This window comes from Tamandua tetradactyla, chromosome 13 (genome assembly GCF_023851605.1).
Source record: "Tamandua tetradactyla isolate mTamTet1 chromosome 13, mTamTet1.pri, whole genome shotgun sequence".
In the NCBI taxonomy this organism is placed as follows: Eukaryota; Metazoa; Chordata; class Mammalia; order Pilosa; family Myrmecophagidae; genus Tamandua; species Tamandua tetradactyla.
In genome coordinates, this window is record NC_135339.1 from 14,936,846 (window position 1) to 14,963,141 (window position 26,296).

The following is a 26,296-nucleotide window of genomic DNA, read 5'->3' on the forward strand; positions in this document are numbered from 1 at the left end:
TTTGGGAAGATGGTTAACATCATCAGCCATCAGGCAAATGCAAATCAAAACCACAATGAGATACTATTTCATGCCCATTAAAATGATTGCTATTTTAAAAGGTAGAAATTAACAAATGCTGGAAATGATGCAGAGAAATAAGAACAGTCATTCATCCCTGGTGTAGTGTAAAATGCTGCAGCCATTGTGGATGACTGTTGGCTCTTCAGATAGCTAAGAATAGAACCACAATATCAACCCACAGTCCTACTACTACGCATATACCCAAAAGAATTGAAAGCAGTTACTTGAACAATATTTGCATACCAGTGCTCATAGTGGCATTACTCACAATTACCAAAAAAATTGGAAGCAATCCAAGTGTCCATTAACCAATGAATGGATAAACAAAATGTGCTAAATACATATGATGAAATATTGTTCAGCCATAAAAGGAAATGAAGTCCTGACACATGCAACAACATAGATAAACCTTGACATTTTGTTGAGTGAAATAAGCCAGACACAAAAGCAAACTCAAAGTCAGAATCTAGAAATAGGTTACCAATGGAAGGGGTAAGACTAGGGAATGGAGAGTTATGGTTTAAAATATGTAGGGTTCTGGGTGGGCTACAGTGGCTCAGCAGGCAGAGTTCTTGCTGCCATGCCAGAGACCCTGGTTTGTTTCCTGGTGCCTGCCCATGCTAAAAAATATATATATAGCTCCTATTTGGAATGATGGAAGTGTTTTGGTAATGGATGGTGGTGTTGAAAGCACAACACTGTGAAGACAATTAATAGCAATGAAAGAAATATATATATTTATATGAATGTGATTAAAGAAGGAAACATGAGATTTTATATTTGTACATATAGCAACAGAATAAAAATTTAACAAATAATCCAAGGAACCATTCCCCACAAACATAGAGCTATAAATTAAACCATGGGCTACAGTTAATAGTACAATTTTTAAAATGTGCTATCAACAGTTTCAATAAACGTTCATACCAATGCAAGTTATTGGTGGGGTGGTGTACAGGAGTCCTGTATTTTGTCTGTTTCTAAACCCACAATTTCTCTAAATTAAAAAATATAAGTCTCATGCTCTTAATGTAGAAGCAACCAATTTCCCTTCAATCTGTCAGTATTTTCTCCACATATATGGAAGATCTACTGTTAAGTGCATATATTTATAATTATTAGATCTTCTTGCTGAATTTCCCCTTTTATCAGTATGTAATGACCATCTTTTTCCCTTGTAACTGTTTTTTATTTACAGTCTATTTTATTTTAGTATAGCCTCCTCAGCTCTCTATTGGGTATTACTGGTATGGTGTATTTTTTCCCTATCCTTTCACTTTGAACCTACTTGAAATTTAAGGTTAGTTTCTTGCAAACAGCATATAATCAGTTCATGGTTTTTTATCCATTTTGGTGATCTCTGCTTTTTGAATGGAGAATTTAATGCATTTATATTTAAAATGGCTGGTGATAATGTAGAACTATCTTCTACCATTTTGCTACTTAGCCTCTCTCTATATTTTTTGTCCCTCAATCCTGCCATTAATGCCTATTTTTATATATACTTGATTTTTTGTGTGTTCCATCATAGTGCATGCCTTCACTCTTCTCTATGAATGTATTCATCATTTATTTTCCTCGTTGCTACCATGGAAATAAAAAAATTATCCTAAATATATAATGATCATATTTGTTTTGATGCCAACTGTTACAGTTTGAAACTGTTTTGTACCCCAGAAAAGCCATGCTCTTTAATCCTCATTTTATATTGCTGGGTAGAATCTTTTTTATTGTTTCCATGGGGAGGTGACCCACTTAACTATGGGTGGTAACTTTTGATTAATTGGTTTCCATGAAGATGCATCTCTACCATTCAAGGTGGGGTTGCTTATGGAGGGCTTTAAGAGGGAACCATTTTGGGAAAAGTTTTAGTGTCAATAGAGCTCACACAGCCAGAGAACTTTGGAGATGAAGGAAAATATACCCAGGAAAATTGTTGAAGAAGCCAAGAGAAAAAACTAGGAGCTATCACCACATGCCTTCCCATCTGATAGAGGTGTCCAGAAGCCAAAGACCCCAGGAGGAACCATCCATTTGCCTTCCCTGCTGACAGAGGTGTTCAGGATGGCATCAGTCTTTCTTGAGTGAAGGCACCCTCTTGTTGGTGCCTTAATTTGGACATTTCCATGGCCTTAGAACTGTAAGCTTGCAACTTAAAAAATTCTCTTTTTACAAGCCATTCTATTTCTGGTGTATTCCATCCCAACAGCTTTAACAAATGAAAACACCAACTTAACATCAACATGCGAATATAGTTTCCCAAACCCCTCTATCTACCTGCCTTTTTCTTTTTACTTTTTATCACTTACATCTTTGTACATTGTATGTCCAAATCCACAGATTTATCATTACCTTTTTATATATTTGCATCTTAGCACCTGCAGGAAGTAAGAAGTGTAGTTACATACACAAGCAATAACACTACAAAAATACTGGCATTTATAATTATCCAAATGATTACCTTTAGTGCAGGACTTTAATTCTTTATGCTGCCTTGAACTATCATCTAGTGTTCTTTCCTTTCATACTTAAGAACTCCATTTAGCATTGCTTGTAGGGCAGGTCTAATGATAATGAATTTCATCAGCCTTTGTTATCCGAGAATTTGTTAATCAGTCTCTCATTTTTAATACAATTTTACTGAGATATATTCAAACACCATATAATACATATATACAGTAGCTCACTGTATCATCACATAGTTGTGCATTCATCACCACAATCAGTTTTAGAACATTATCATTACTCCAAAGAAGAAAAAGGAAAAAGAGAACCTGAAACATTCCATATCTCTTTATACCCCCCATCATTACCCCTAATATCTGTATGGTACATTTGTTACTGTTGATGAAAGAATATTAACTAAAGTTAACTAAAGTCCATAGATTGCAATAGGTACATTTTCCATATACCACTCTATTATTAACTCCTAATAATAGTGTAATAGTTTTTTCTAGTTCATGAAGGAACTTTTTTTGTGTTTGTATTTTAATCACAGTCATCATCCACAAGATTCACAGTGCTATACAGTTCATGGTTTGACCTCTACTTTTCCTTCTGATGACATACAAGACTCTAAGTTTCCTCTTTCAGTGACATTCATATGCAATACAGCAGTATTAATAACACTCAAAGTAATGTGCTATCATCACGTCTATCATTTTCAAAACATTTAAATTCAACCTAGTTTAAAAGATATTAAGCAACTGCTCCCTAATTTGTAGCATCATTCCATCTCTTGGTAAATTGTATTCTAGATTTTAGGTCTATGAGTTTACATATTATAATTTTTTCACATCATATGTGAAAGCATATAATATTTGTCCCTATGTGTCTGAATTATTTTACTCAATATAATGCCCTCATGGTTCCTCCATGTTATGTTTCAGGACATCATTCCTTCTTAATGCTGAAAATATTCCATCATATACACACACACACACACACACACACACACACACACACACACACACACACACCACATTTGGTTATCCATTCATTGGTTGATGAGCACTTTGGTCATTTCCATCTTTTATCAATTGTGAACTTCAATGAACATCAGTATGCAGATGCCTATTCTCATCCCTGCTTTCAATTATTCTGGGTATATACTAAGTAACAGAATTGCCAGCTCATAAGGCAACTCTCAACTTAGCTTTCTGAGGAACTACCTAACCTTCTTCCACAGTGGCAGTACATTTTACATTCCCACCAAAAATGAGTAAGTATTCCTATTTCTCCACATCCTCTCCAACACTTGTAGTTTTCTGTTGGATTAATACTGGTCATTCTAGCAGGTATAAAATGATACCTCACTGTTGTTTTGTATTTCCCTAACAGCTAGTGAGGATGAGCATATTTTCAGGTGCTTTTTTAGCTATTTATATTACCTATTTGGGAAAATGTCTATTCATGTCTTTTGCCCATTTGTTGATTGGGTTGTCTCTTTACTATTGACTTGTAGGTTTTCTTTATATTTTCTTGATGTCAAACCCTTATCAAATATGTGGTTTACAAATATTTTCTCCCATTGAGTTGGCTGCCTTTTTCCCCTTTTGACAAAGTCCTTTGAAGCACAGAAGTAGTCAGTTTTGAGCAGCCACGTTTAACTATTTTTCTCTTGTTCCTCGTGCTTTGAGTATAGGTCTAAGAAACTATCACCTATCACTAGACTTGAACATGTTTCCCAATATTGTCTTCCAGAAGTTTTATGACAGTGGCTCTTACACTTAAGTCTTTGATACATTTTGATTAATTCTTTCTTTAATACTCCTATTTATTGTATTATTACTTAGAATTTTGTGAAAGAATATTAGTTCATTTCTTTTTCATACGGCAAATAACATATGTGTGGCTTTTTAAATTTTTTATTATGTAATATAACATATATGCAAAGCAAAGAAAGAAAAAAACAAGTTTTCAAAGCATTCTTCAACAAGTACTTATAGGATAGATCCCAGAGTTTGTCATGGGCTATCATACCATCATCTCAGATTTTTCCCTCTAGCTGCTCCAAAACATTGGAGCCTAGAAGGAGTAAATATTATTTTATCATCACAATCGAGTTTTTTCTCTTTTTTTGTGAAAAATAATACATACAAAACTCAATAAATTTCAAAGCACAGTGCAACAATTAATCGTGGAACAGATTTCAAAGTTTGATATGGGTTTCAATTCTCCTATTTTAAGTGTTTACTTCTAACTACTCTAAGAAACTGGAGACCAAAAAAAAATATCGATAAAATGATTGAACAGTCATACTCATTTGTTAAACCTTACTTTCTCTGTATAACTCCACCATCATCTTTGATCTTTCTCCCACTCTTTAGGGGTATTTGGGCTATATCACTTGCAGAGTTGGGCCTAAAGAGAGTGAGGACACATCTGAGCAACAAAAAAGGTCCTCCAGAAGTAACTCTTAGGCATACCTATAGGTAGGCTAAGCTTCTCCACTACATACATAAGCTTCACAAGAGCAAGACACATGATCAAGGACATGGCCAATTGACTTGAGTGTCCCTAATGTTTGACATAGTATCGGGGGTTCCTGGGTGGTAAAGTTTAATAGTTACAATTTTTTCTCCCATCCCTCAAAGGACTTTGCTAATACTTTTTCTACTTAATATATGCTAGGATGTATCCAGGTATTACATTAAACTATACAGGATTAAAGGCCCTCACTCTTATTCTGGCCTCCCTTTGTTTCAGTTGTTTAAATGAGCTAACCAGATAGGTTGAGTTAGATTATGGGATACAGATAATTTAGGTCCTGGACAAAATAAGCCTTCCTTCATTTGGTCTCAAAGAGCAGGTAAGGATCTAAAATATAGGCAATGTCTTCCTTACCCCTGTGTTCTGAATTACCTCAATCCCAACCTGATTGGCTTCATTCTTATCTTTAAATACCACATCATACATATATAAAACAGCCTCTCAAAATCCAAAAATAATAATTACCACTCCAGATTAAATGTTACAGCTATAAGAGCTTACAATCTAGGATGCCGTTTGTTTATAAGCATTTTCTGAGTCCATAGAGTAATTGCTCTTTTGTTTCTGATTTATCTTGCTCACCATGTCACACAAGTTCATTCAAAATGTTGCACGCCTCACTTCATTCATTTTTGTAGCAGCACAACATTTGATCATATGTATACACCATCATTTGCCAATCTACTTCTCAGTCCATGCATCCTTCAGCCACCTACATTCATTAGGCCTCATGTATAGTGCCCAAAGTCCACAGTCCATGAACACTCTCAACTTTAGGCAAGTTCATTGTTCTCAAGAGAAAGAAAACCAATAAAAACACCCTCACCAAATAGGAAATCTAAACCTCCCCTTAATTCTTCTCCCTCCCTCCTATTATTTAACCCTGATATTGCTGTGGTACTGCTGATTTTTTCCTGTTAAACATAGCCCATAGCATGCAATAGTAGATTTGCCCCTGTACCCTAAACTTAAACACCCCTTGTACAAGAGTCATATCTTTGAAATATTTCATGCAAGAACTTACTTATATTTGTAGTGTTAATCAGTGGGACACATAGGTCTATACAACCCCTTTCAATCATGTTCACCTTCAATATAATATTACTTATGGACCTACTAGTGAACTGCCTTTGCTTCTATCTACTCCCTTACATTTCATTCAGTCTCATTAGCTAACTATTCATCCATCTCTAGCTTCTATATATCTCTAAGCCCTCTATATTCCGTATGATAAGCCTCCAATTTTACCCTTTACCAAGGGCATAAAAGTGGAGTCATTCAGTATCTGTCCTTTCAGTTCTGGCTTATTTCATTCAGCATTATGTCCTCAAGGTTCATCCATCTTGTCATGTGTTTCAGGATGTCATTTCATCTTACTGTTGCTTAATAGTCCATCATATGTATATACCAAATTTCGTTAAACCACTCATCTCTGATGGGCATTTGGATTGTTTCCATCTTTTGGCAATAATTAATAATGTTGCTATGAACATCCATGTGCAAATGTCTGGTTGTGTCACTACTGTCAGCTCTTCTAGGTATATACCAAGTAGTGCCATTGCTGGGTCACACCAGCAGCAGATAAGTTCCCCATTTTCTCCACATCTTCTCCAAAATTTATAGTTTCCTGTTTGCTTAATATCAGCCATTCTTATAGGTTCGAGGTGGTATCTCATTGTAGTCTTGATCTGCATTTCCCTAATAGCCAGTGAAAATGAACAACTCTTCATGTGCTTTTGAGCCATCTGTATTTGCTCTTCAGAAAAATGCCTATTCATATCTTTAGCCCATTTTATAATTGGGTTGTTTGTCCTTTTGTTTTTGAAATGTATGATTTCTTTATGTATGCAGGATATCAACTCTTTGTCCAATGTATGATTTCCAAATATTTTTTCCCATTAAGTTAGCTGCCTCTTCCCCTTTATGACAAAGTCTTTTGAGTTGCAGAAGCATTTGATTTTGAAGAATTTTCATTTATCTATTTTTTTCTTCTGTTGCTTGTGCTTTGGGTATAAACTTTTGGAAGCTACCTCCTATTACTAGTTCTTGAAGATGTTTCCTTACATTTTCTTCTAGAAACTTGATGGTACGAGTTCTTATATTTAGGTATTTGATCTACTTTGAGTTGATTTTGTATAGGGTGTGAGGTAAGGGTCCCCTTTCACTCTTCTGGCTGTTTTCCCATGCCCATTTATTGAAAAGACTATTTTGTCCCAGTTCGGTGGATTTGGGGGCCTAGTCAAAATCAGTTGACCATAGATTAGGTGGTCTATTTCTATACTCTTGATTATATTACATTGGTCAATACTTCTGTCTTTGGGCCAGTACCATGCTGTATTGACCACTGTGGCTTTATAAGTTTTAAAACCAGGAAGTATTGATCTTCTCTCTTTCTTCTTTTTTAGGATGTTTTAGCTACTTGGGGTCTCTTTCCCTTCTAGGTGAATTTGGTAACTAGCTTTGCCAAGTCTTCAAAGTAGATTGTTGGAATTTTTATTGTTACTGCATTAAATCTGTAGATCAATTTGGGTAGAATTGACATCTTAACTATATTTCACCTTCCTATCCATGAGCAGGGAATGTTTATGCACCAATTTAGATCTTCTTTGATTTCTTTTAGCAATGTTATGTAGTTTTCTGTGTGCAAGTTCATTACATCCCTAGTTAAGTTCATTCCTAGGTACTTGATGCTTTTAGTTGCTCTTTTAAATGAATTTTTTTCCTTAACTGATTCTTCAGTTAGGTCATTGCTTGTGTATAGAAATGTTATTGATTTTTGCTATAAACATTTTGATATAAAATGTTATTAATTTTATATCCCACCACCATGCTGAATTTGTTTATTAGCTTAAGTAAGTTTGTTGTCAATTTCTCAGGATCTTCCAAGTACATTATCATGTTACCTGTTGAATAATGAATGTTTTACTTCTTCCTTTCCAATTTGGATCCCTTTTATTTCTTTGTCCTGCCTGACTGCTCTAGCTAGAACTTCTAGTACAATGTTGAATAACAGTGGTGACAAAGGGCATCCTTGTCTCATTCCCTAACTTAAGGGCAAAGCTTTCAATCTCTCCGTTGAGTATGGTGCTGGCTCTTGGTTTTTCATATATGCCCTTTATCATATTGAGGAAATTATGTTTGATTCCTATCTTTTGAAATGTCTTTACAGAAAAGGATGTTGAATTTTGTCAAATGCTTTTTCAGCATCAATTGAGATGATCATGTGATTTTTCCCATTTGACTTGTTAATGTGCTGTATTACATTAATTGACTTTCTTGTGTTGAACCATCCTTGAATTCCTTGTATAAACCCCACTTGGTCATGGTGTATAATTCTTGCAATGTTATTGTTGGGTTTGATTTGCTAGTATTCTGTTGAGAATTTTTGCATCTATATTCATTAGGGAGATTGGCTTGTAGTTTTCCTTTCTTATAGCCTTTTTAGCCAGTTTTGGTATTAAAATGATGTTAGCTTCATAAAATGAGTTAGGTAATGTTCTTTTTTTCCTCAATTTTTTAGAAAAGTTTGAGCAGGATTGATGTTAGTTCTTTTTGGAATGTTTGCTACAATTCCCCTGTGAAGCCATCTGGCCCTGGGTTTTTCCTTGTAGGAAGATTTTTGATGACTGATTGAATCTCTTTACTTGTGATTGGTTTGTTGAGATCTTCTATTTCTTCCTGAGTCAGTGTAGCTTGTTTGTGTGTTCCCAAGAATTTTTCCATTTCATCTAAATTGTCTGGTTTATTGACCTAGAGTTGTTCATAGTATCATCTTATGATTTCTTTTATTTCTTCAGGGTCTGTGGTAATGCACCCTTTCTCATTTCCGATTTTGTTTATTTGCATCTTCTCTGTTTTTTTTTTTCTTTGTCAGCCTTCTTAGTGGCTCATTGATTTTATTGATTTTCTTAAAGAACCAACTTTTGCTTTTATTGATTCTTTCTACTTTTCTTTTGTTCTCCCATTCATTTAACTGTGCTTTAATCTCTTTTATTTCTCTTACTGTATTTGCTTTGTGGTTAGTTAGCTGTTCTTTCTCAAGTTCCTCCAGGTAAACAGGAACTTGAGATTTTGCTCTTTCTTATTTTTTAATATAAGCATTTAGGACAATAAATTTCCCTCTCAGCACAGCCTTTGCCACATCCCAAAAATTCTGATAGGCTGTATTCTCATTTTCATTTGTCTCTAGATAGCTACTGATTTCTCTAGCAATTTCCTATTTGACCCACTGGCTGTTTAAGATTATGTTATTCAATCTCCATATATTTGAAGAAGTTGTCATTCTTTGGTGGCTATTGATATCCAGCTTCATTACATTGTGACCAGAGAAGGTGCTCTGAATAATTTTGATGTTTTTAAATTTATGAAGACCTGTTTTGTGCCCCAGAATAGGATCTATCCCGGACATGTTCTATAAGCACTAGAGAAGAATATGTATCCTAGTGTTTTGGGGTGTAATGACCTATATGTGCCTGTTAGGTCTAATTCATTTATCATGACATTTAACTTCTCTATTTCTTTGTTGACCCTCTGTCTGGTTGTTTCATCTATAGAAGAGAGTGCTGTATTGAAGTCTCCTACTATTGTTGAAATATCTATTGCTCCCTTCAGTTTTGCCAATGTCTGTCTCATGTACTTTGGAGTTCCTTGAGTGAGAGCATAAGAATTAATGATTCCCTTTTCTGTAGTAGATTATTTTTCTCTTGCTGCCTCAGGATTTTTTTGCTTCACTTAGTATGTGTCTTGGGGAAGGCCTATTTGGATTTATTCTATTTGGAGTTCATTGAGCTTCTTTGATTTGCATATTATGTCCTTGATAAGGGTTGGGAAGTTTCCCCCATTAAATCCTCTTCCTTCCCTTTACTCTTCTCTTCTCCTTCTGGGACACCAATAATTTTTATATTTGTGTACTTTGTTTTGTCCATTTTTTTCCTTGAGATCTTATTCAAGATTTTCCATCATTTTTGCCATTTGCTGTTTTGAGTGTTTGAAATCAGTTGTCCTGTCCTCTAGTTTGCTTCTTCTTTCTTCTTCCACTTCAAATCCACTGTTGAATGTCTGGAGTATATTTTTTATTTGATCTATAATATGTTTAATCTCTATGGTATCTGCTGTTTTCTATTTATTCTTTCAAATTCCTCTTTATGCTCTTATAGTGTTTTCTTGATCTCCTTTATGTCATTAGCCATCCATTTATTTTATTTAGCAGAATTTATGAACATCTTTGATTAGTTTCTCCAAAGTCTGTATCTCCTCTGGTGTTTAATTTGGTCATTAGGCTGGGCTATATCTGTCTGCATCATGATATGCTTAGTGATCTTCTGTTGTCTTTGAGGCATGTAAATATCTTGATAGGTTTACTTTGGAAGTTGATTGCTTTCAGTAGACTAAAGCTTTGTATTTGTGGATGGATGTGGAGCAGGATGCAGGGCAGGGCAAAATAGTGCAGTGATGCATTGCAGTGCAGGTATAGGCACAGGCTGGTGATGCTATACTGGTGCCTTTGATCATGGGGTGCAGGTCACAGGGTTGTAGAAGTGCAGTGAAGAGCCAAGGGTTTGGGGTGCAGCTCATATAGACCTTGGAGTGCAGGAGCAGTTTGCAGTATGGAGGACACAGAGGTAGAGCATGGTGAGAAGCAGACAGCGAGACTATGTGGATGCACAGGGGTTGATGTGCAGGTAGATGTGGGTGGGTGAGTGGAGTGTGCAGGTCATGGGTATCAGGGTGTATGGTAGGTGGCACAGAGGTTAGGGAATGAGGTTCAGTGTACGGGTGTGTTCTTGCACAGTGGAAGAGGGCCCTGGATGTGGATGTAGGAATATGTAGGGGAGGCCCAGGTCAGTGGCATTGTGGGATGTGGGTCAGGGTAGGGTGGTGTCGGGTTGGTGGTGCCCTGGCAGGGGTGCACTGGTATGTAGGGAGTTGGAGCAGGTGGGCACACATGTGCAGGATGGGGGCTATGTGGCACAGATTCACCTCTGAGCACCTGCCAGGTGTGGGAACAAGGCACTTTTGTGGGGGGAGGGGGCAAGTGTGCACGTTTTGGGGGCAGGTGGTGGAATGCAGGGGTCAAGAAATCAGTGCACGAATGCATGGACACCCAGTGATGGGGAGGGTGGGGCCATAGTATGCACTGGTCTAGGATGAGTGGCCCTTTGTGTGCATGCACAGAACTCAGAGACAGCAGGCTGTGGTTGTGCCTCTGTGGGCTGGGGGCAGGTATGATGCAGCTGCACAGGTCAGTGCTTGCCCAGATCTGGGAGGCACACCTCGGGCTTGCCCAGATCTGGGAGACACACCTCGGGCAATGCACATGCGTATATCTGAGAGGGCCTAAACTAATGTACATGTGTGCAGAGCTGGGGGTCAGGGTGGCTTTGTACAACTGTATGGTCTGGGGGCATGTGTAGCCTGAGTGTGAAATTAAGCGCCGGTAGCCTTTATGTGCTGGCGACTACCTGCAGGTGGCAGGGAGGGGATGGTGGGCCTCCAGGGAGGGGTGGGGCAAGACTGTGCCTGAGGAGGAGAAGTGGGTTGGGCTGGGGCAGGTATGCATGCACTTTGGTTGGGGGTATTGAGTGAGTGGCAGGGCTGTACCAGTGAAGGTAGCATGTTCAAGGAATGCAGTTTGGCTTACTTCTTGGTCCCAGTCTCCCTGTCCCTGCACTCCTGAGGGCTCTGGACTTCCATTTGCACCAGTGGGGACAGTCTCCAGTTCTCTGCATCGCAGCTTTTCAGCTTTTGCAACCAGGGCCTCCCTATGTGATACAGAGGATCCACCCAGGTCACTTATACCCTGGAATTTCCATTTCAGTCACCTTTCTATCCCTTCTCTAGCTGTTTCTTGGATCAGGGGTGAACGTAACCTATCTTTTTCCTCCATCTTCCTGGAACTTGTCAATTTTTTAAATAAAATTTTATTGATATACTCACACAGCATATAATCCATCCAAAGTATACAATCACTGGTTTATAGTGCCATCTTATAGTTGTTCATTCATCACCACACTCAATTTAAGGTTTTCAGGAATGTGAGTTGGGACTTGGTATACTGTTGCAATTTGCAATATCTGACTGAAGCTTGCATAAAATTAACCTCCAGAATAACTCTATTTGAACTCCATTCAACTCTATTTGAAATCTGTTAGACACTGAAACTTTATTTTGTTTCATTACTTTTCCCCCTTTTTGTCAAGAAGGCATTCTCAATCCCATAATGCAAGGTCCAGAGGAGGGTAGTGAGTTTATTTGCAGAGTTGGCTTAGAAAAAGAGGCCACCTCTGAACAACACAGGCCTCTTGAGGGAATGGCAAGAAGGGGGGAAAATTCAGCTTCCCCATTTGGAGAATTCCTGATATTCTCACAAGCAGTGGGGACAACCAGATCAATAGGCTGAGCCCTCAATCTTGGGGTTTGTTTATATGAAACTTATCCCCACAAAGGATGGGCTAAGCCTACCTAAAATCAGGCCTGAGAGTCACCCCCAGAAAACCTCTTTTGTTGCTCAGATGTGGCCTCTCCCTCTCTCAGTCAACACAACAAGCAAACTCACTGCCTTTCCCCTCTCTACATGGGACATGACTCCCAGGGCTGTAAACCTCCCTGGGAAAAAAAATAAGACAAAAATTTAAAAAAAAAAAAAAACCTCCCTGGCAACGTGGGATAGAAATCCTAGAATGAGCTGGTACTCAGCATCAAGGGACTGAGAAAACCTTCTCTACTGAAAGAGGGAAGAGAGAAATGAGACAAAATAAAGTGTCAATGGCTGAGAGACTTCAAACAGAGTTGAGAGGTTATCCTGGAACTTATTCTTACACATTATATAGATATCCCCTTTTTAGTTTAAGGTGTATTAGAGAGGCTAGAAGGAAGTGCCTGAAACTGTAGAGCTCTGTTCCAGTAGCCATGTTTCTTGAAGATGAATGTATAATGATATAGCTTTCACAATGTGACTGTGTGATTGTGAAAATCTTGTATCTGATGCTCCTTTTATCTATGGTATGGACAGATGAGTAAAAAAACCAGAATGGCCATTATCAACAAAACAGAAAATGACAAGTGCTGGAGAGGATGCGGAGAAAGAGGCACACTTATCCACTGTTGGTGGGAATGTCAAATGGTGCAACCACTGTGGAAGGCAGTTTGGCGGTTCCACAAAAAGCTGAATATAGAATTGCCATACAACCCAGCAATACCATTGCTAGGTATCTACTCAAAGGACTTAAGGGCAAAGACACAAACGGACATTTGCACACCAATGTTTATAGCAGCGTTATTTACAATTGCAAAGAGATGGAAACAGCCAAAATGTCCATCAACAGACGAGTGGCTAAACAAACTGTGGTATATACATACGATGGAATATTATGTAGCTTTAAGACAGGATAAACTTATGAAGTATGTAATAACATGGATGGACCTAGAGAACATTATGCTGAGTGAGTCCAGCCAAAAACTAAAGGACAAATACTGTATGGTCCCACTGATGTGAACGGACATTCGAGAATAAACTTGGAATATGTCATTGGTAACAGAGTCCAGCAGGAGTTAGAAACAGGGTAAGATAATGGGTAATTGGAGCTGAAGGGATACAGACTGTGCAACAGAACTAGATACAAAAACTCAAAAATGGACAGCACAATAATACCTAATTGTGAAGTAATCATGTTAAAACACTGAATGAAGCTGCATCTGAGCTATAGGTTTTTTTTTTTGTCTGTCTGTTTGTTTGTCTTTTTTTTTGTACTATTATTATTTTTTTATTTTTTTCTCTATATTAACATTCTATATCTTTTTCTGTTGTTTTGCTAGTTCTTCTAAATCGATGCAAATGTACTAAGAAATGATGATCATGCATCTATGTGATGATATTAAGAATTACTGATTGCATATGTAGAATGGAATGATTTCTAAATGTTGGGTTAATTTCTTTTTTTTTCTTTAATTAATAAAATAAATAAATAAATAAATAACAAGGGGAGCAAACATTAAAATAAATTGGGTAGATGGAAATACTAGTGGTCAATGAGACGTAGGGGTATGGTATGTATGAGTTTTTTCTTTTCCCTTTTTATTTCTTTTTCTGGAGTGATGCAAATGTTCTAAGAAATGATAATGGTGATGAATATACAACTAGGTGATGATATTGACAACTATTGATTGCATACCAAATATGGAATGTGCATATGTTAAGAATGTTTGTGTTCGTATGTTATTTTGGTTTGTCAATAAAAAAGATTTTAAAAAGAGAGAGAGAGAGAGAGAGAGAGAGAAGAGATGGACAGCCTTGTGCCTCTATTCAAGTGGAAATAAAATGCTTAGGTCTGGTTGGATAAGAAAAACTGGTGAGGGACAGAGGAACTCCAATCTCATTGACCTTTCCTGGACACACAGAGTCTGAGCACCATGTAATTGTTTCTCTTTCCTTTCTACAACATGAGAAAGGAAGTAAAAATTCTGCATGCATGGAGGCCTAAAAATAAGCCAAGGCCACAGTGTTCCCATGCAAGCAGCCAATGCAGGCAGTTGCCATCACCAGTCATAAAAGCTGAGAATAGAGTGGGTGCTGCTGAGACAGGGAAGGAGAGGAGGGGCTTCCACCAAGAACTAGACTGAAGGGAAACATAAATCACCAAGAAATGCTTTTGTTTACAAACTAAAATTCAGGGAGAACAGATAAAGAAAAACTTAAGAATGATAAGAGAACCCTCACATCTATGGCCAACTGATATTTGACAAGGTTGCCAAGTCCACTCAACTGGGACAGAATAATCTCTTCAATAAATGGTGCTGGGAGAACTGGATATTCATGTGGAAAAGAATAAAAGAGGACCTTTATCTTATACCTCATACAAAAGTTAACTCAAAATGAATCAAAGACCTAGATATAAGGGCCAATACCATAAACTCCTAGAAGATAATGCAGGGATGAATCTTCAAGATCTTGTGTTAGGTGGTGGCTTCTTAGAGTTTACACCCAAGGCACGAGCAACAAATAAAAAATAGATTATTGGGACTTCCTCAAATTTACATATTTTTGTGCTTCAAACAATGGACTTTGTCAAGAAAGTGAAAAGGCAGCCTATTCAAGAGGAGAAAATATTTAGAAACTGCATATCCAAAAAGGATTTAATATCCAGAATATATAGAGAAATTCCACAATAAAAATATAAACAATCCAATTTACAAATAGGTAAAAAAAAAAAAAAAAAGAAAGAAATAGGTACTTTTCCAAAGAGGAAATAAAAATGGCTAAAAAGCACATGAAAAGATGTTCAACATCACTTGCTATTAGAGAAATGCAAACCAAGATCATAGCAACATATCATTTCACACCTACTAGAATGGCCATTAGTAAACTAACAGGAAATTTCAAATATTGGAGAGGATATAGAGAAATAGGAACACTTATTCACTGCTGGTGGGAATGTAAAATGTGTAGCCACCATGGAAGAACAGTTTGGTAATTCCTCAGGAAGCTAGGTATAAAATTGCCAGAGGACCTAGCAATCCCACTAATAGGTATATACCCAGAAGAACTGAAAGCAGGGACTAGAACAGAAATTTGTACAACAATGCTCACAGAGGCATTGTTCACAATTGCCAAAAGAATTTTGGAAGCAACCCAAATTCCCATCATCCGATGAATGGATAAACAAAATGTGGTACATACATACAATGGAATATTATTCAGCTGTAAGAAGGAATGAAGTTCTGATGCATGTAACAACATGATGAACCTTGACGACATTATATTGAATGAAATGAGCCAGACACAAAAGGACAAATATATGATTTCATTGATATGAGCTAATTATAAGAAGCAAACTCATAGGGTTAGAGACTAAAATATAGGTGACCAGGAGATAGAATGGGAGTAAAGAATGGAGAACTGATGTTTAATTTGTGCAGAATTTCTAATTAGGTTGATTGTAAATTTTTTAAAATGGCTAGAAGTGATGGGAGTACATTATTGTGAGTGTAATTAACACACTGAATTATGTGTATGAACGTGGGTGAAACGGGAAGTTTTAGGTCGTGTATTTTACTGGGGGAAAGTTAGAGGATAAAACATGGGACTGTATAACACAGTGAACCCTATTGTGATTGATGGCTGTGATTAATAATGAAGATATAAGAATGTCCTTTTCAAAAAAAGAATGATAAGAAAAGCACAGTAATGTAGCTTAACTGTTTAATTTAAAACATAAAAAGATAAAATCTTTGACATTGAAAAAAAAAAGAAAAAGAGGCCACCTCTGAACAACAAAAGAAATTCTCTTGGGGTGACACTTCGGCATAATTATAAGTAGCCTTAGGTTTGCCATTGCATAAACAGGTTTTATAAGTTCACCCTTCAAGTTAGAGAGCTTGGCTTATTAAATTGGTAGTCCCCTGAGAGAATATCAGGAATTCCCCAGGTGGGGAAGTTTAATAGTTCCACATTTTCCCCAGCACATCAAGGGAATGTTGCAAATACTTTTTTAATTTTCTTCCCACAATAGTGTGATACTTTTCAGGATATTATGTTAACCTTACAGAATAACATAATCTTATACCTTATTCTAGGTTCATGTAATTATGTTCTATAAATACACTGACAAGATAGGTTGAATTAGATAGTGTATTACAGAAAATATAAATTTTGGACCAAATAAACATTTCTTCCTTTGGTCTCACACAGAAGTTGAGGCTTAAAAATACAGACATCATCCTTTACCCTGTATTCTAATTTACCTTAATCCTAACAAGGTCTGTTTCACTCATATCTCTGATTGAAGTCTGATTTTCAGAACTGCAGAACTCTAACTCTGAGTCTCAGATGTCACACAGATACCCAAGGTTCCAGTAAATGACCAGTTTATACACAAAGAGATCCACATCTCAAAATTTAGAAGTAATAGTAAAACCCAGGAGTAGATGTGATGGCTGTAAAAGCTTACAATCTACGAACCTTTGCAATGAGACTTATTGAATATTCTGCATTTCTAATCAATTGCACATTCTCTGACAACTGTCTCCCCTAATAACCTTTGCCCTCAAATTCAATTCCCAGAGTTTTCTCATTATAGTTTATATTAGTAAGACCTTACATACTTGTCCTTTGCTTCTGGCTTATGTCATTCAACATAATGTCCTCAAGGTTCATTCACCTAGCTGCATGCTTCACAGCTTCATTCCAACCTATAGCTGTTCAATATTCCACTATATTTATAATGTCACAATTCACCTTCCATTTATCAGTCAATGTACCTTATGGGCAACTCTATTCTCTGCAAACCATGATCAATGCCCCCATAAACACCAGTGTGCAAAAGTCTGTTCATGTCCCTGCTTTTAGTTCTTCCAACCAGCGACCTGTTCTAGTTTGCTAGCTGCTGGAATGCAATATACCAGAAATGGAATGGCTTTTAAAAAGGGAAATTTAATGAATTGCTAGTCTATAGTCCTAAGGCCGAGAAAATGTCCCAATCAAAGCAAGTCTATAGAAATGTCCAATCAAAAGCATCCAGGGAAAGATACCTTGGTTCAAGAAGGCCGATGAAGTTCAGGGTTTGGCTGGAAGGGCACATGGCAAGCAAGGCGTGATCTGCTAGCTTTCTCTCCTGGCTTCCTGCTTCATGAAGATCCCCGGGAGGTGTTTTCCCTCTTCATCTCCAAAGGTCGCTGGTTCATTGGCTCTCTGATTCTCGTGGCTATGTCGTTCTTCTCTGCTCTCTCTGAATCACTTATTCTCCAAACTGTTTCCTCTTTTATAGGACCCCAGAAACTAACCAAGACCCACCCAAATGGGTGGAGACATGTTGTCCTCTAATCCAGTTTAACAACCACTCTCGATTACATCACATCTCCAGGGAGATGATCTGATGTTTCAAACATACAATGCTGAATAGGGAGTAAAAGAAACAGCTGCCTTTACAAAATGGGATTATGATTAAAACATGGCTTTTCTAGGGGCTATACATCCTTTCAAACCAGCACGCTACCTAATAACAAGGTTGCAGGATCATATGGCAATCCCATACTTAGCCTCCTTTCGAACCACAACACTGCCCTCCACAGGTGCTGTACCTTTCGACTTTCCTACCAAAAGCAAATAGGTTTTATTTTTCTCACCATTTCTTCTCCAACACTTGTCTCTTTCTCTTTATTTATTAAAGTTTATTCATATACCAATCAGTTCATCCTCAGTATACAATCAATGGCTTCCACTATAAGACATAGTTATGCATTCACTACCAAGTCTGTATGAGAGCATTTCAAGTTCTTCTACAAAGAAAGAAGGGGAAAGGAGAAACAACAAAAACAAGGATCTCCTACCCTTCCTTTATATCCTCTGCTTATTGACATTTAGCTTTGGTATATTGCCTCTGTTACAATTAATGAAAGATTATTACAATGTTACTATTAACTTGAGAGCAAAATTTGCGCTAATTGTATTTTTTCCATATACCATCCCTTTTTTACACCTTGCAATGATGATATTCATTTGTTCTCCCTCATTTGTACATCTAATCACCATTATTGTCCATTTTAGGTTTTGCTAAATTACACAGTCCCAGTTTTTGTCCTCTATCATTCCTTCTGATGTCATATATGCCCCTAGCCTTCTTCTTTTAACCACACTCACACATGCTTTGTTAATAACACATAATATTGTGCTATCCATTTCTGAACGTTTACATCCAATCCTGTTGAACATTCTGTACTCCTTCAACATTAAAGCCCAATCTCTACACTTTTCCTATCTCCTGATAGCTTGTGTTCTAACCTTTAACTCTCCCTGTTTGCTCATTACAGTTTGTTCATATTAGGGGGACCATGTAGTATTTGTCCTTTGTTTCTGGCTTATTTTGCTCAACATCGTGTCCTCAAGGTTCATCCACGTTCTTTCATACATCATGACTTTATTCCATCTTACATCTGTGTAATATTCCATCATATACCAAAGTTTGTTTATCCATTCATCCATTGGTGGACATTTGAGCTGTTTCCATTTCTTGGCAATTATGAATATTGCCACCATTAACATCAGATTGCAAATGTCTGTTTATGTCTCTACTTTCAGTTCTTCTGAGTATATGCTTAAGGATGAGATTACTGTAGCATACAACAATTCTATAATTTAGCTTCCTGAGGAACTGCCACACTGCCTTCCAGAGTGGCTGCACAACTCTACATTCCCACCAACAGTGACTAAGTGCACCTATTTCTCCACATCCTCTCTAGCACGTGTAGTTTTCTCTTCTTCTTCTTCTTTTTTTTTTTTTTTTTTTTTTTTGATAATGGCCATTCTAGTAGGTATGAGAAGATACCTCATTGTGGTTTTTACTTGAATTTCCCGAATAGCTAGTAAAGTTGAGCATCTTTTGATATGCTTTTGAGCCATTTATATTTCCTCTTTGGAAAAGTGTCTGTCCATGTCTTTTGTCTTTTTGTTGAGTTGTAAGATACCTTTATATGTTCTGAATATTAAACCTTTATCCAATATGTGGTTTCGAAATATTGTCTCCCTTTGTGTAGGTTGCCTTTATTTTCCTTATAATGTCCTTTGATGGTCAAAAGTATTCAATTTTGAGGAGATCCCATTTAATTTCTTCATTCAATGCTTGCATTTTGGGCATAAGGTTTAGGAAACAACTTCCTACCACAAGATCTTTAAGGTACTTTCCTACATTTTCTTCTAAAAGTTTTATGATCTTAACTCTAATGTTTAAGTCTTAAATCCATATTGAGTTAATTTTTTTATATGGTGTGAGAGGGGGTCCTCTTCCATTCTTTTGGATATGCGTATCCAGTTCTCAAAGCACCTTTGGTTGAAGGGGCTGTTCTGACCCAGTTGAGTTAACTTAACTGCCTTATCAAAAATCAATTTTCTGAAGATGAAAGGGTCTATTTCTGAACACTCAATTCAATTACATTTGTCACTATACCTGTCTTGCTAGTAAAAGGTTGTTTTTCCCACTACAGCTTTGTACTATGCTTTAAATCCAGGTATTATGAGAACTTATGCTTCAGTTTTCTTTCTCAAGGTATTTTTAGGTGTTCTGGGCACCTACCATTCCAAATAAATTTGATTATTGATTTTTCCGTTTCTGCGAAGTAAGTTGTTGGGATTTTAATTGGTATCACATTGAATCTATAAATCAATTTGGGTAGAATTGATATCTTAACTATATTTAACCTTCTAAATCATGAACATGGTATGTCCTTCTGCTCATATAGATCCTCTTGATATCTTTTAACAAACTTTTGTAGTTTTCTGTATATAGGTTTTTATGTCCTTGGTTAATTTTATTCCTAAATATTTTATTCTTTCGGTTGCTGTAGATGGAATTTTTCTTAATTCCCTCTCAAACTGCCCATTACTGGTGTATAGAAACATTACTGATTTTCACATGTTGATCTTGTGTACTGCCACTTTGCTTTACTTGTTTATTAGCTCTATGACCTTTGCTGTAGATTTTTGGGGATTTTCTACATATAAGATTATGTCATCTGCAAATATGGAAAGTTTTACTTCTTCCTTTACAATTTGGATGACTTTTATTTCTTTTTCTTGCCTAATTGTTCTAGTTAGAACTTGTAGCACAACATGGAATAACAGTGGTAACAGTGGGTATCCTTGTCTTGTTCCTGATCTTAGAGGGAAAGCTTTCAGTCTTGCCCCTATTGAGTACAGTGTACCTGTGGGTTTTCATGTATTCCTTTATTATATTGAGAAAGATTCATTCTATTCCTATCTTTTGAAGCATTTTCATCAAGAAGGGATGCTGAATTTTGTCAAATGCCTTTTCTGAGTCAGAGATGATCATGTGGTTTTTCCCCTATGATTTACCGATGTGGTGAATTACATTGATTGATTTTTTGTGTGTTGAATGGCTCTTGGAATAAAACCCATGTAGTCTTGGTGTAAAATTCTTTTAATGTGCTGCTGGGTTCAATTTACAAGTATTTTGAGGATTTTTGAATCAAAGAGATTGGTCTGTGATTTTATTTTCTTGTAGTAACTTTGTCCGGCTTTGGTATTAGGGTAAAGTTGACTAGAATGAGTAAGGTAGTTTTCCCTCCTCTTCAATTTTTGTGAAGTATTTCAGCAAGATTGGTACTAATTCTTTTATGAACGCTTGGTAGAATTCACATGTGAAACCATCTGATCCTGGACTTTTCTTTCTTGAGAGGTTTTTGATGAGTGATTCAATCTTTTTACTTGTGATTGGTTCATTGAGGTCTGGTTTTTCTTCAGGGTGTCAGTGTTGTTGGTGCTTTTCTAGGAAGTTGCTCATTTCATCTAAGTTGTCTAGTTGTTAGCTTATATTTGCTCATAGTATCCTCCCATTAACTCCTTTATTTTTGTGGGGTCAGAAATACTGTCTCCTCTCCCATTTCTGATTTTATTTATTTGCATCCTCTCTCTTTTTTTTTTTTGTCAGCATAGCTAAGGGTCCATCTATTTTATTGATTTTTCTCAAAGAATCAACTTCTGGTATTGTTGATTCTATTGTTTTCATGTTCTCAATTCCATTTATTTCTGATCTAATATTTGTTATTTATTCCTCCCATACTTTGAATTTGTTTGCTATTCTTTCTCTAGTTTCTCCAGAGAGACAGTTAGGTCCTTGGTTTTTGCTTTTTCTTCGTTTTTAATATAGGTGGTTAGGGCAAGAAATCCCTTTCAGCAGCACCTTTGCTGCATCCCATAAGTTTTCATATGCTGTGTTCTCATTTTCATTTGCCTCAAGATATTTTATGATTTCTCTGGTAATTTCCTCTTTGACCCACCAGTTGTTTAAGAGTTTGTTGTTTAGCCTGCATACATTTGTGAATTTTCCAGTCTTTCACCTGTTATAGATTCCCAGCTTCATTCCACTATGATCCAAGAAAGTGTTTTGTATAATTTTGATCTTTTTACATTTATTTAGGTCTGCTTTATGACCAAATATGAGGTATATCCTGGAGAATGATCCATGAGCACTTCAGTAGAATAGATATCCTGCTGTTGTGGAGTGCAATGTTCTATAAATGTCTGTTAAATCTAGTTTATTTATCACATTATTCAAGATTGACCCTATGTCTGGATATATTGTCCATTGATGAGAGTAGTGTATTGACATCTCCAACTATTATTGTACAGAGGCATCTACTTCTTCCTTCAGTGTTGTCAGTGCTTGCCTCATGTATTTTAGGACACTCTAGCTCAGTGCATAAATATTTATGATGTTATGCCTTCTTGGTGATTTATCCCTTTTATTAATACAGAGTGTCCTTCTTTGTCTCTTTTAATTGTTTTACATTTGAAGTCTACTTTGTCTGGTATTAGTATAGCTACCTCAGCTCTCTCCTGGTTGCTGTTCTCATGAAATATCATTTTCCACCCTTTCACTGTCAACATATTTTTGTCCTCAGGTTTAAAGCGTGTCTCTTGTAGACAACATATTGATGGGACCTGTTTATAAATTAATTTGTCCATTCTATGTTTTTTGAGGAGCTCTATGTTTTTTGAGAAAACATTCTATGTTTTAAGCTCCTCAAAAAACATATTTAAAGTTATTACTGTTAGGGCAGTACTTTCATCATCCATTTTGTCTTTTGGATTTTATGTCATATCTTTTTTTTTTCCTCTTTGCCTTGATAATCTTCCTTTCTACACCCTTCACCAAACTTCTCTCTCCTGTCTTTTTCTAGCTCCCTGTAGCCCTCCCTTTAATATTTCTTTTAGAGCTGGTCCCCTGCTCATAACTCTGTGTCTATTGATCTGTAAATGTTTTAAACTGCCTCACTTTTGAAGGACAGTTTTGCCAGATAGAGAATTCTTGGTTGGTAGTTTTTCTCTTTCAATATCTTAAATACATCAGACCACTGCTTTCTCACCTCCATGGTCTCTTCTGAGAAATCCAAACTTATTATTCAATTCCCTGATATCTTGCTCATATTTTTCCATTCTTTTCCTTATCTGTTCTTTTGTTGTAGGTTTTCAGATGTCCTGTCCTCTAGTTCACTAATCTTTTCTTCTGCTTCATCAAATCTGCTGTTGTAAGTCCCCATTTTGTTTTTCATCTCTTCTGTTGTCCCTTTCATTCCAATAAGATCTGCCATTTGTTTTTTTCAAGCCTTCATATCCTTCTATATGGTCACCAATGTCTTCTTTATATCCTTCATCTCTTTTGCCACATTTTCCTTCAACTCACTGAGTTGATTAAGAAGATTTATTTGAACATACTTAATTAGTTGTTCCAACTCCAATTCTAGTTTTACATGTTAGTTTTTTCTTTTGACCAAGCCATATCTTGTGCTTCCTAGAATGACTGGGGTCTTTTTTTCTGGATTCTAGGCATCTGATTTTCTTGATTAGTTTATTCTGGAAGTCATTTTCTCTCTTGCCTAGGGTTTTCTTGTTGTTTGGCTTTGTTCTCTATCTGTTCTTTGGCATTTGGCTCAACTTATTCTAGACCTCTAGCATAGCTTCTGTTTAACTGATCAGAATTTTCCATCTTTTATCTTCCTAGTTCTTCCTTGACTATGTTTCATCCCCAGGAAAAAGCTCTCTCTCTTCCCTATTCCTCCTCAGGGAATGTTGATTTGTTGTTTTTGTTTTATTTTTTGCCTCTATATGCTTTTAACACTCCTTTCATTAATCTGGCAACTTTTACCTAGAGGTCTGTCTCTGGGAGGACTGTCTCCCCAGCCAGGGGTCTACATTCTCTGCATAAAAGCCACCACTGTACTGGGACCTGCTCACCCCCACCCCACCCCATCTCCCATTTTCTTGGGGAAGATATGCCCTATAGGGAAATATCTTCTTCACCTATTAGTTTCTTTGTCCCTCTCCTTGCCTGGGGCAGTGCTGAAAACTGAGAATGCCTGCTGCTTTCTTTAATAGGCTGATAAAAGTAGAAGGAAAAGAAAAGAAGTCCTTTACAGAGCCTGTCCCCAGCCTCCCAACCAAGAGCCAGATTTGATACTCAGCTCTGTGCACCCCTTTTCTTGGGACTCAGCCAACTCCAAAAGCCTCTGTTTTGTTTTTTTCACTAGCCCTGCCTCCTTGCTGCTGGGGAGAGATCTCCCATTTTCTTTCGCATTTGTCTTACAGTTTTATCTGTGCTCAGAGTTTGTATTCAACAGTCCAAATTTGTTAATCAAAGCCACAATTTAGATTGGTTGAACTCTCCTTCCCTTACTTCTAGTAGAGAGGGTGTAGTGGTTAGGTTTAGGTGTCAATTTGGCCAGGTGATGGTAGACAGGAGATGATGCCCAGTTGTTTCATTGCTGTGGATTTAAATCATCAGCATCTGAAATTTACACATGGCTGATTACATCTACAATTGGCTAAGGGGAGTTCCTTCCACAAAGAGTGGTGTTTTAGTGTGATAAACTGGAGACTTAAAAGGCAGAGTCAAAAGAGAGAGAGAAGGAGCTCATACCCAGAAGTTTGAAGAAGCAGAAGGGAAATGACCTTGGAAAACCACTTGAACCCAGAAGCTAGGAAAAAGGGCAAGCAGACATTACTGAATACCTTCCCACATGATAGACATACCTAGAGGAAAACCATCTACTTTCCTCCAAGGAACTATAAATTTGTAACTATATAAATCTCTCTAGCAAAGCCAGTCTATCTCTAGTATGGTGCCTTCCAGCAGCCTTAGCAAACTAAAACAGAGGGTTTTTGTTTCCCACGAGGGGAGAATCAAACAAGATAGTCTGTCATGCCACTGGGAGGTGGGGCAACAATTCCACAGGGTGGAAGAATTTACTTACAGTTCTGGGCTGTGATCTCAGTCCTTTCACCCATACCAGGCTGGTATATTATGTGAATCTGGTCGCAGAAGTTCCCCAAACAGTTATTCCAATGATTCCTGGCTATTTACTAGCAAACCAAAACAAGTTACAGAACTTATTTCACTTGAATAAGTAATACATATATTGTAAACATTTTGGATAAGAAAACACAAAACTAAAGCTGAAAGTCATTGTTTTAGTTTGCTAATGCTTCCAGGATGCAATAAACCAGAAATGGGTCAGCTTTTACAAGGGGAATTTATGAAGTTATAATTTTTCAGTTCTAAGACATCCAGAGAAAGATACCATGACTCAAGAAAAGCTCATGTTGTCTGGAACAACTCTCTCAATTGGGAAAGTACATAGCTAGCATGCTGATCCTTTGGCTGCTGGTCTCAAACAGCTTGCCTAGGGCCATTTCTTTCTGCATCTCCAAACATCTCTGTGTCAGCCCTGAGCATTTCCCCAAATGGTTCCATCCTAAAGGACTCCAGTAAGTGGATTAAGATTCACCTTGAATGGGTGGAGATACATCTCCATGGAAACCAACTTATCAAACGGTCCCACCCAAAATCGGATGGGTCACATCTCCATGGAAACAATCTAATCAAAGGCCCCACCCTAAGCAATAAGTCTGCATCCACAATATTGGGTTAGGCAAAAGAACATGGCTTTTCTGGGGTACATAATAGTTTCAACCCAGCACAGCCATCTATAATATATTTAAATTTTTTTCTCACTAGTAAGTAACTCAAGTATCAGCCTTTGGGTCTTTCTCTATGCTGAAAGAAAAGTATTTTTGAATTATTAAATTTCCTAAGGGTGACTATTAGTATTATGATAATATCAATCAATGTCCTTTGTCTTAGGAGATACATACTGAAGAATTTTATACTGAAGTGTCACTACTAACTCTCAACTAATTCTAATCATTCATAAATATTCTCACAAATATATTTATAGAAAAAGAGAGAAACCATATGGTAACATTTTGACAACTGATCAATCTAAGTTAAAGCTATACATAATTTCATCGTATAATTCTTGCAACTTTTCTGGGGTTGACATTTTTTCAAACTAACAGTTGGAGAGAAAAACATCATTCCTCTCTTCCTGTAGGCAGTTCTTGACCTCCCTAGCAACTCACATACCCACTGTCTAAAAATCATTCTCTTGAAGTAAATCCCCATACACTCTCCCCATGGATAATGCTGGGTCATAAGGGACAAACACCTCCTTCCTGTTTCAGTTATTTTACTGTAGTATTTGCTGTGGCTGGCATTAGGGCTTATTTTCACACTGATACCTTTCAGCAGACTGAATGGTGAGGCTGCTGGGTTCTTCAGCTCTGTGGATCTCTCAACATAAAATATAGGTAAGTAATAACATTTGGCCCTGGGTTTGCACATTCATCACAATTCCTGGGAAATGAGAGCAATGCCAATGGTCATTTTTCTTCATC

At 37.0% G+C, this 26,296-nt stretch overlaps 1 long non-coding RNA gene across 7 annotated transcripts in view; it reads right to left on the reverse strand.

Moving 5' to 3' along the window:
• Positions 1–26,296, reverse strand: part of LOC143653029 (uncharacterized) — an 87,053-nt gene that overhangs the window by 11,733 nt on the left and 49,024 nt on the right. For 3 of the 7 annotated variants that reach the window (XR_013161039.1, XR_013161034.1, XR_013161035.1), the window contains exons 4-5: positions 24,814–24,922; positions 2,373–2,441 (exon numbers count right to left, since the gene is read on the reverse strand). The exons of 1 other annotated variant lie outside the window; for it this stretch is intronic. This is a non-coding gene — a long non-coding RNA (uncharacterized LOC143653029). The remainder of the gene's footprint in view (positions 1–2,372; positions 2,442–24,813; positions 24,923–26,296) is intronic. 3 more of the 7 variants (XR_013161037.1, XR_013161038.1, XR_013161040.1) reach the window with 2 other exon arrangements.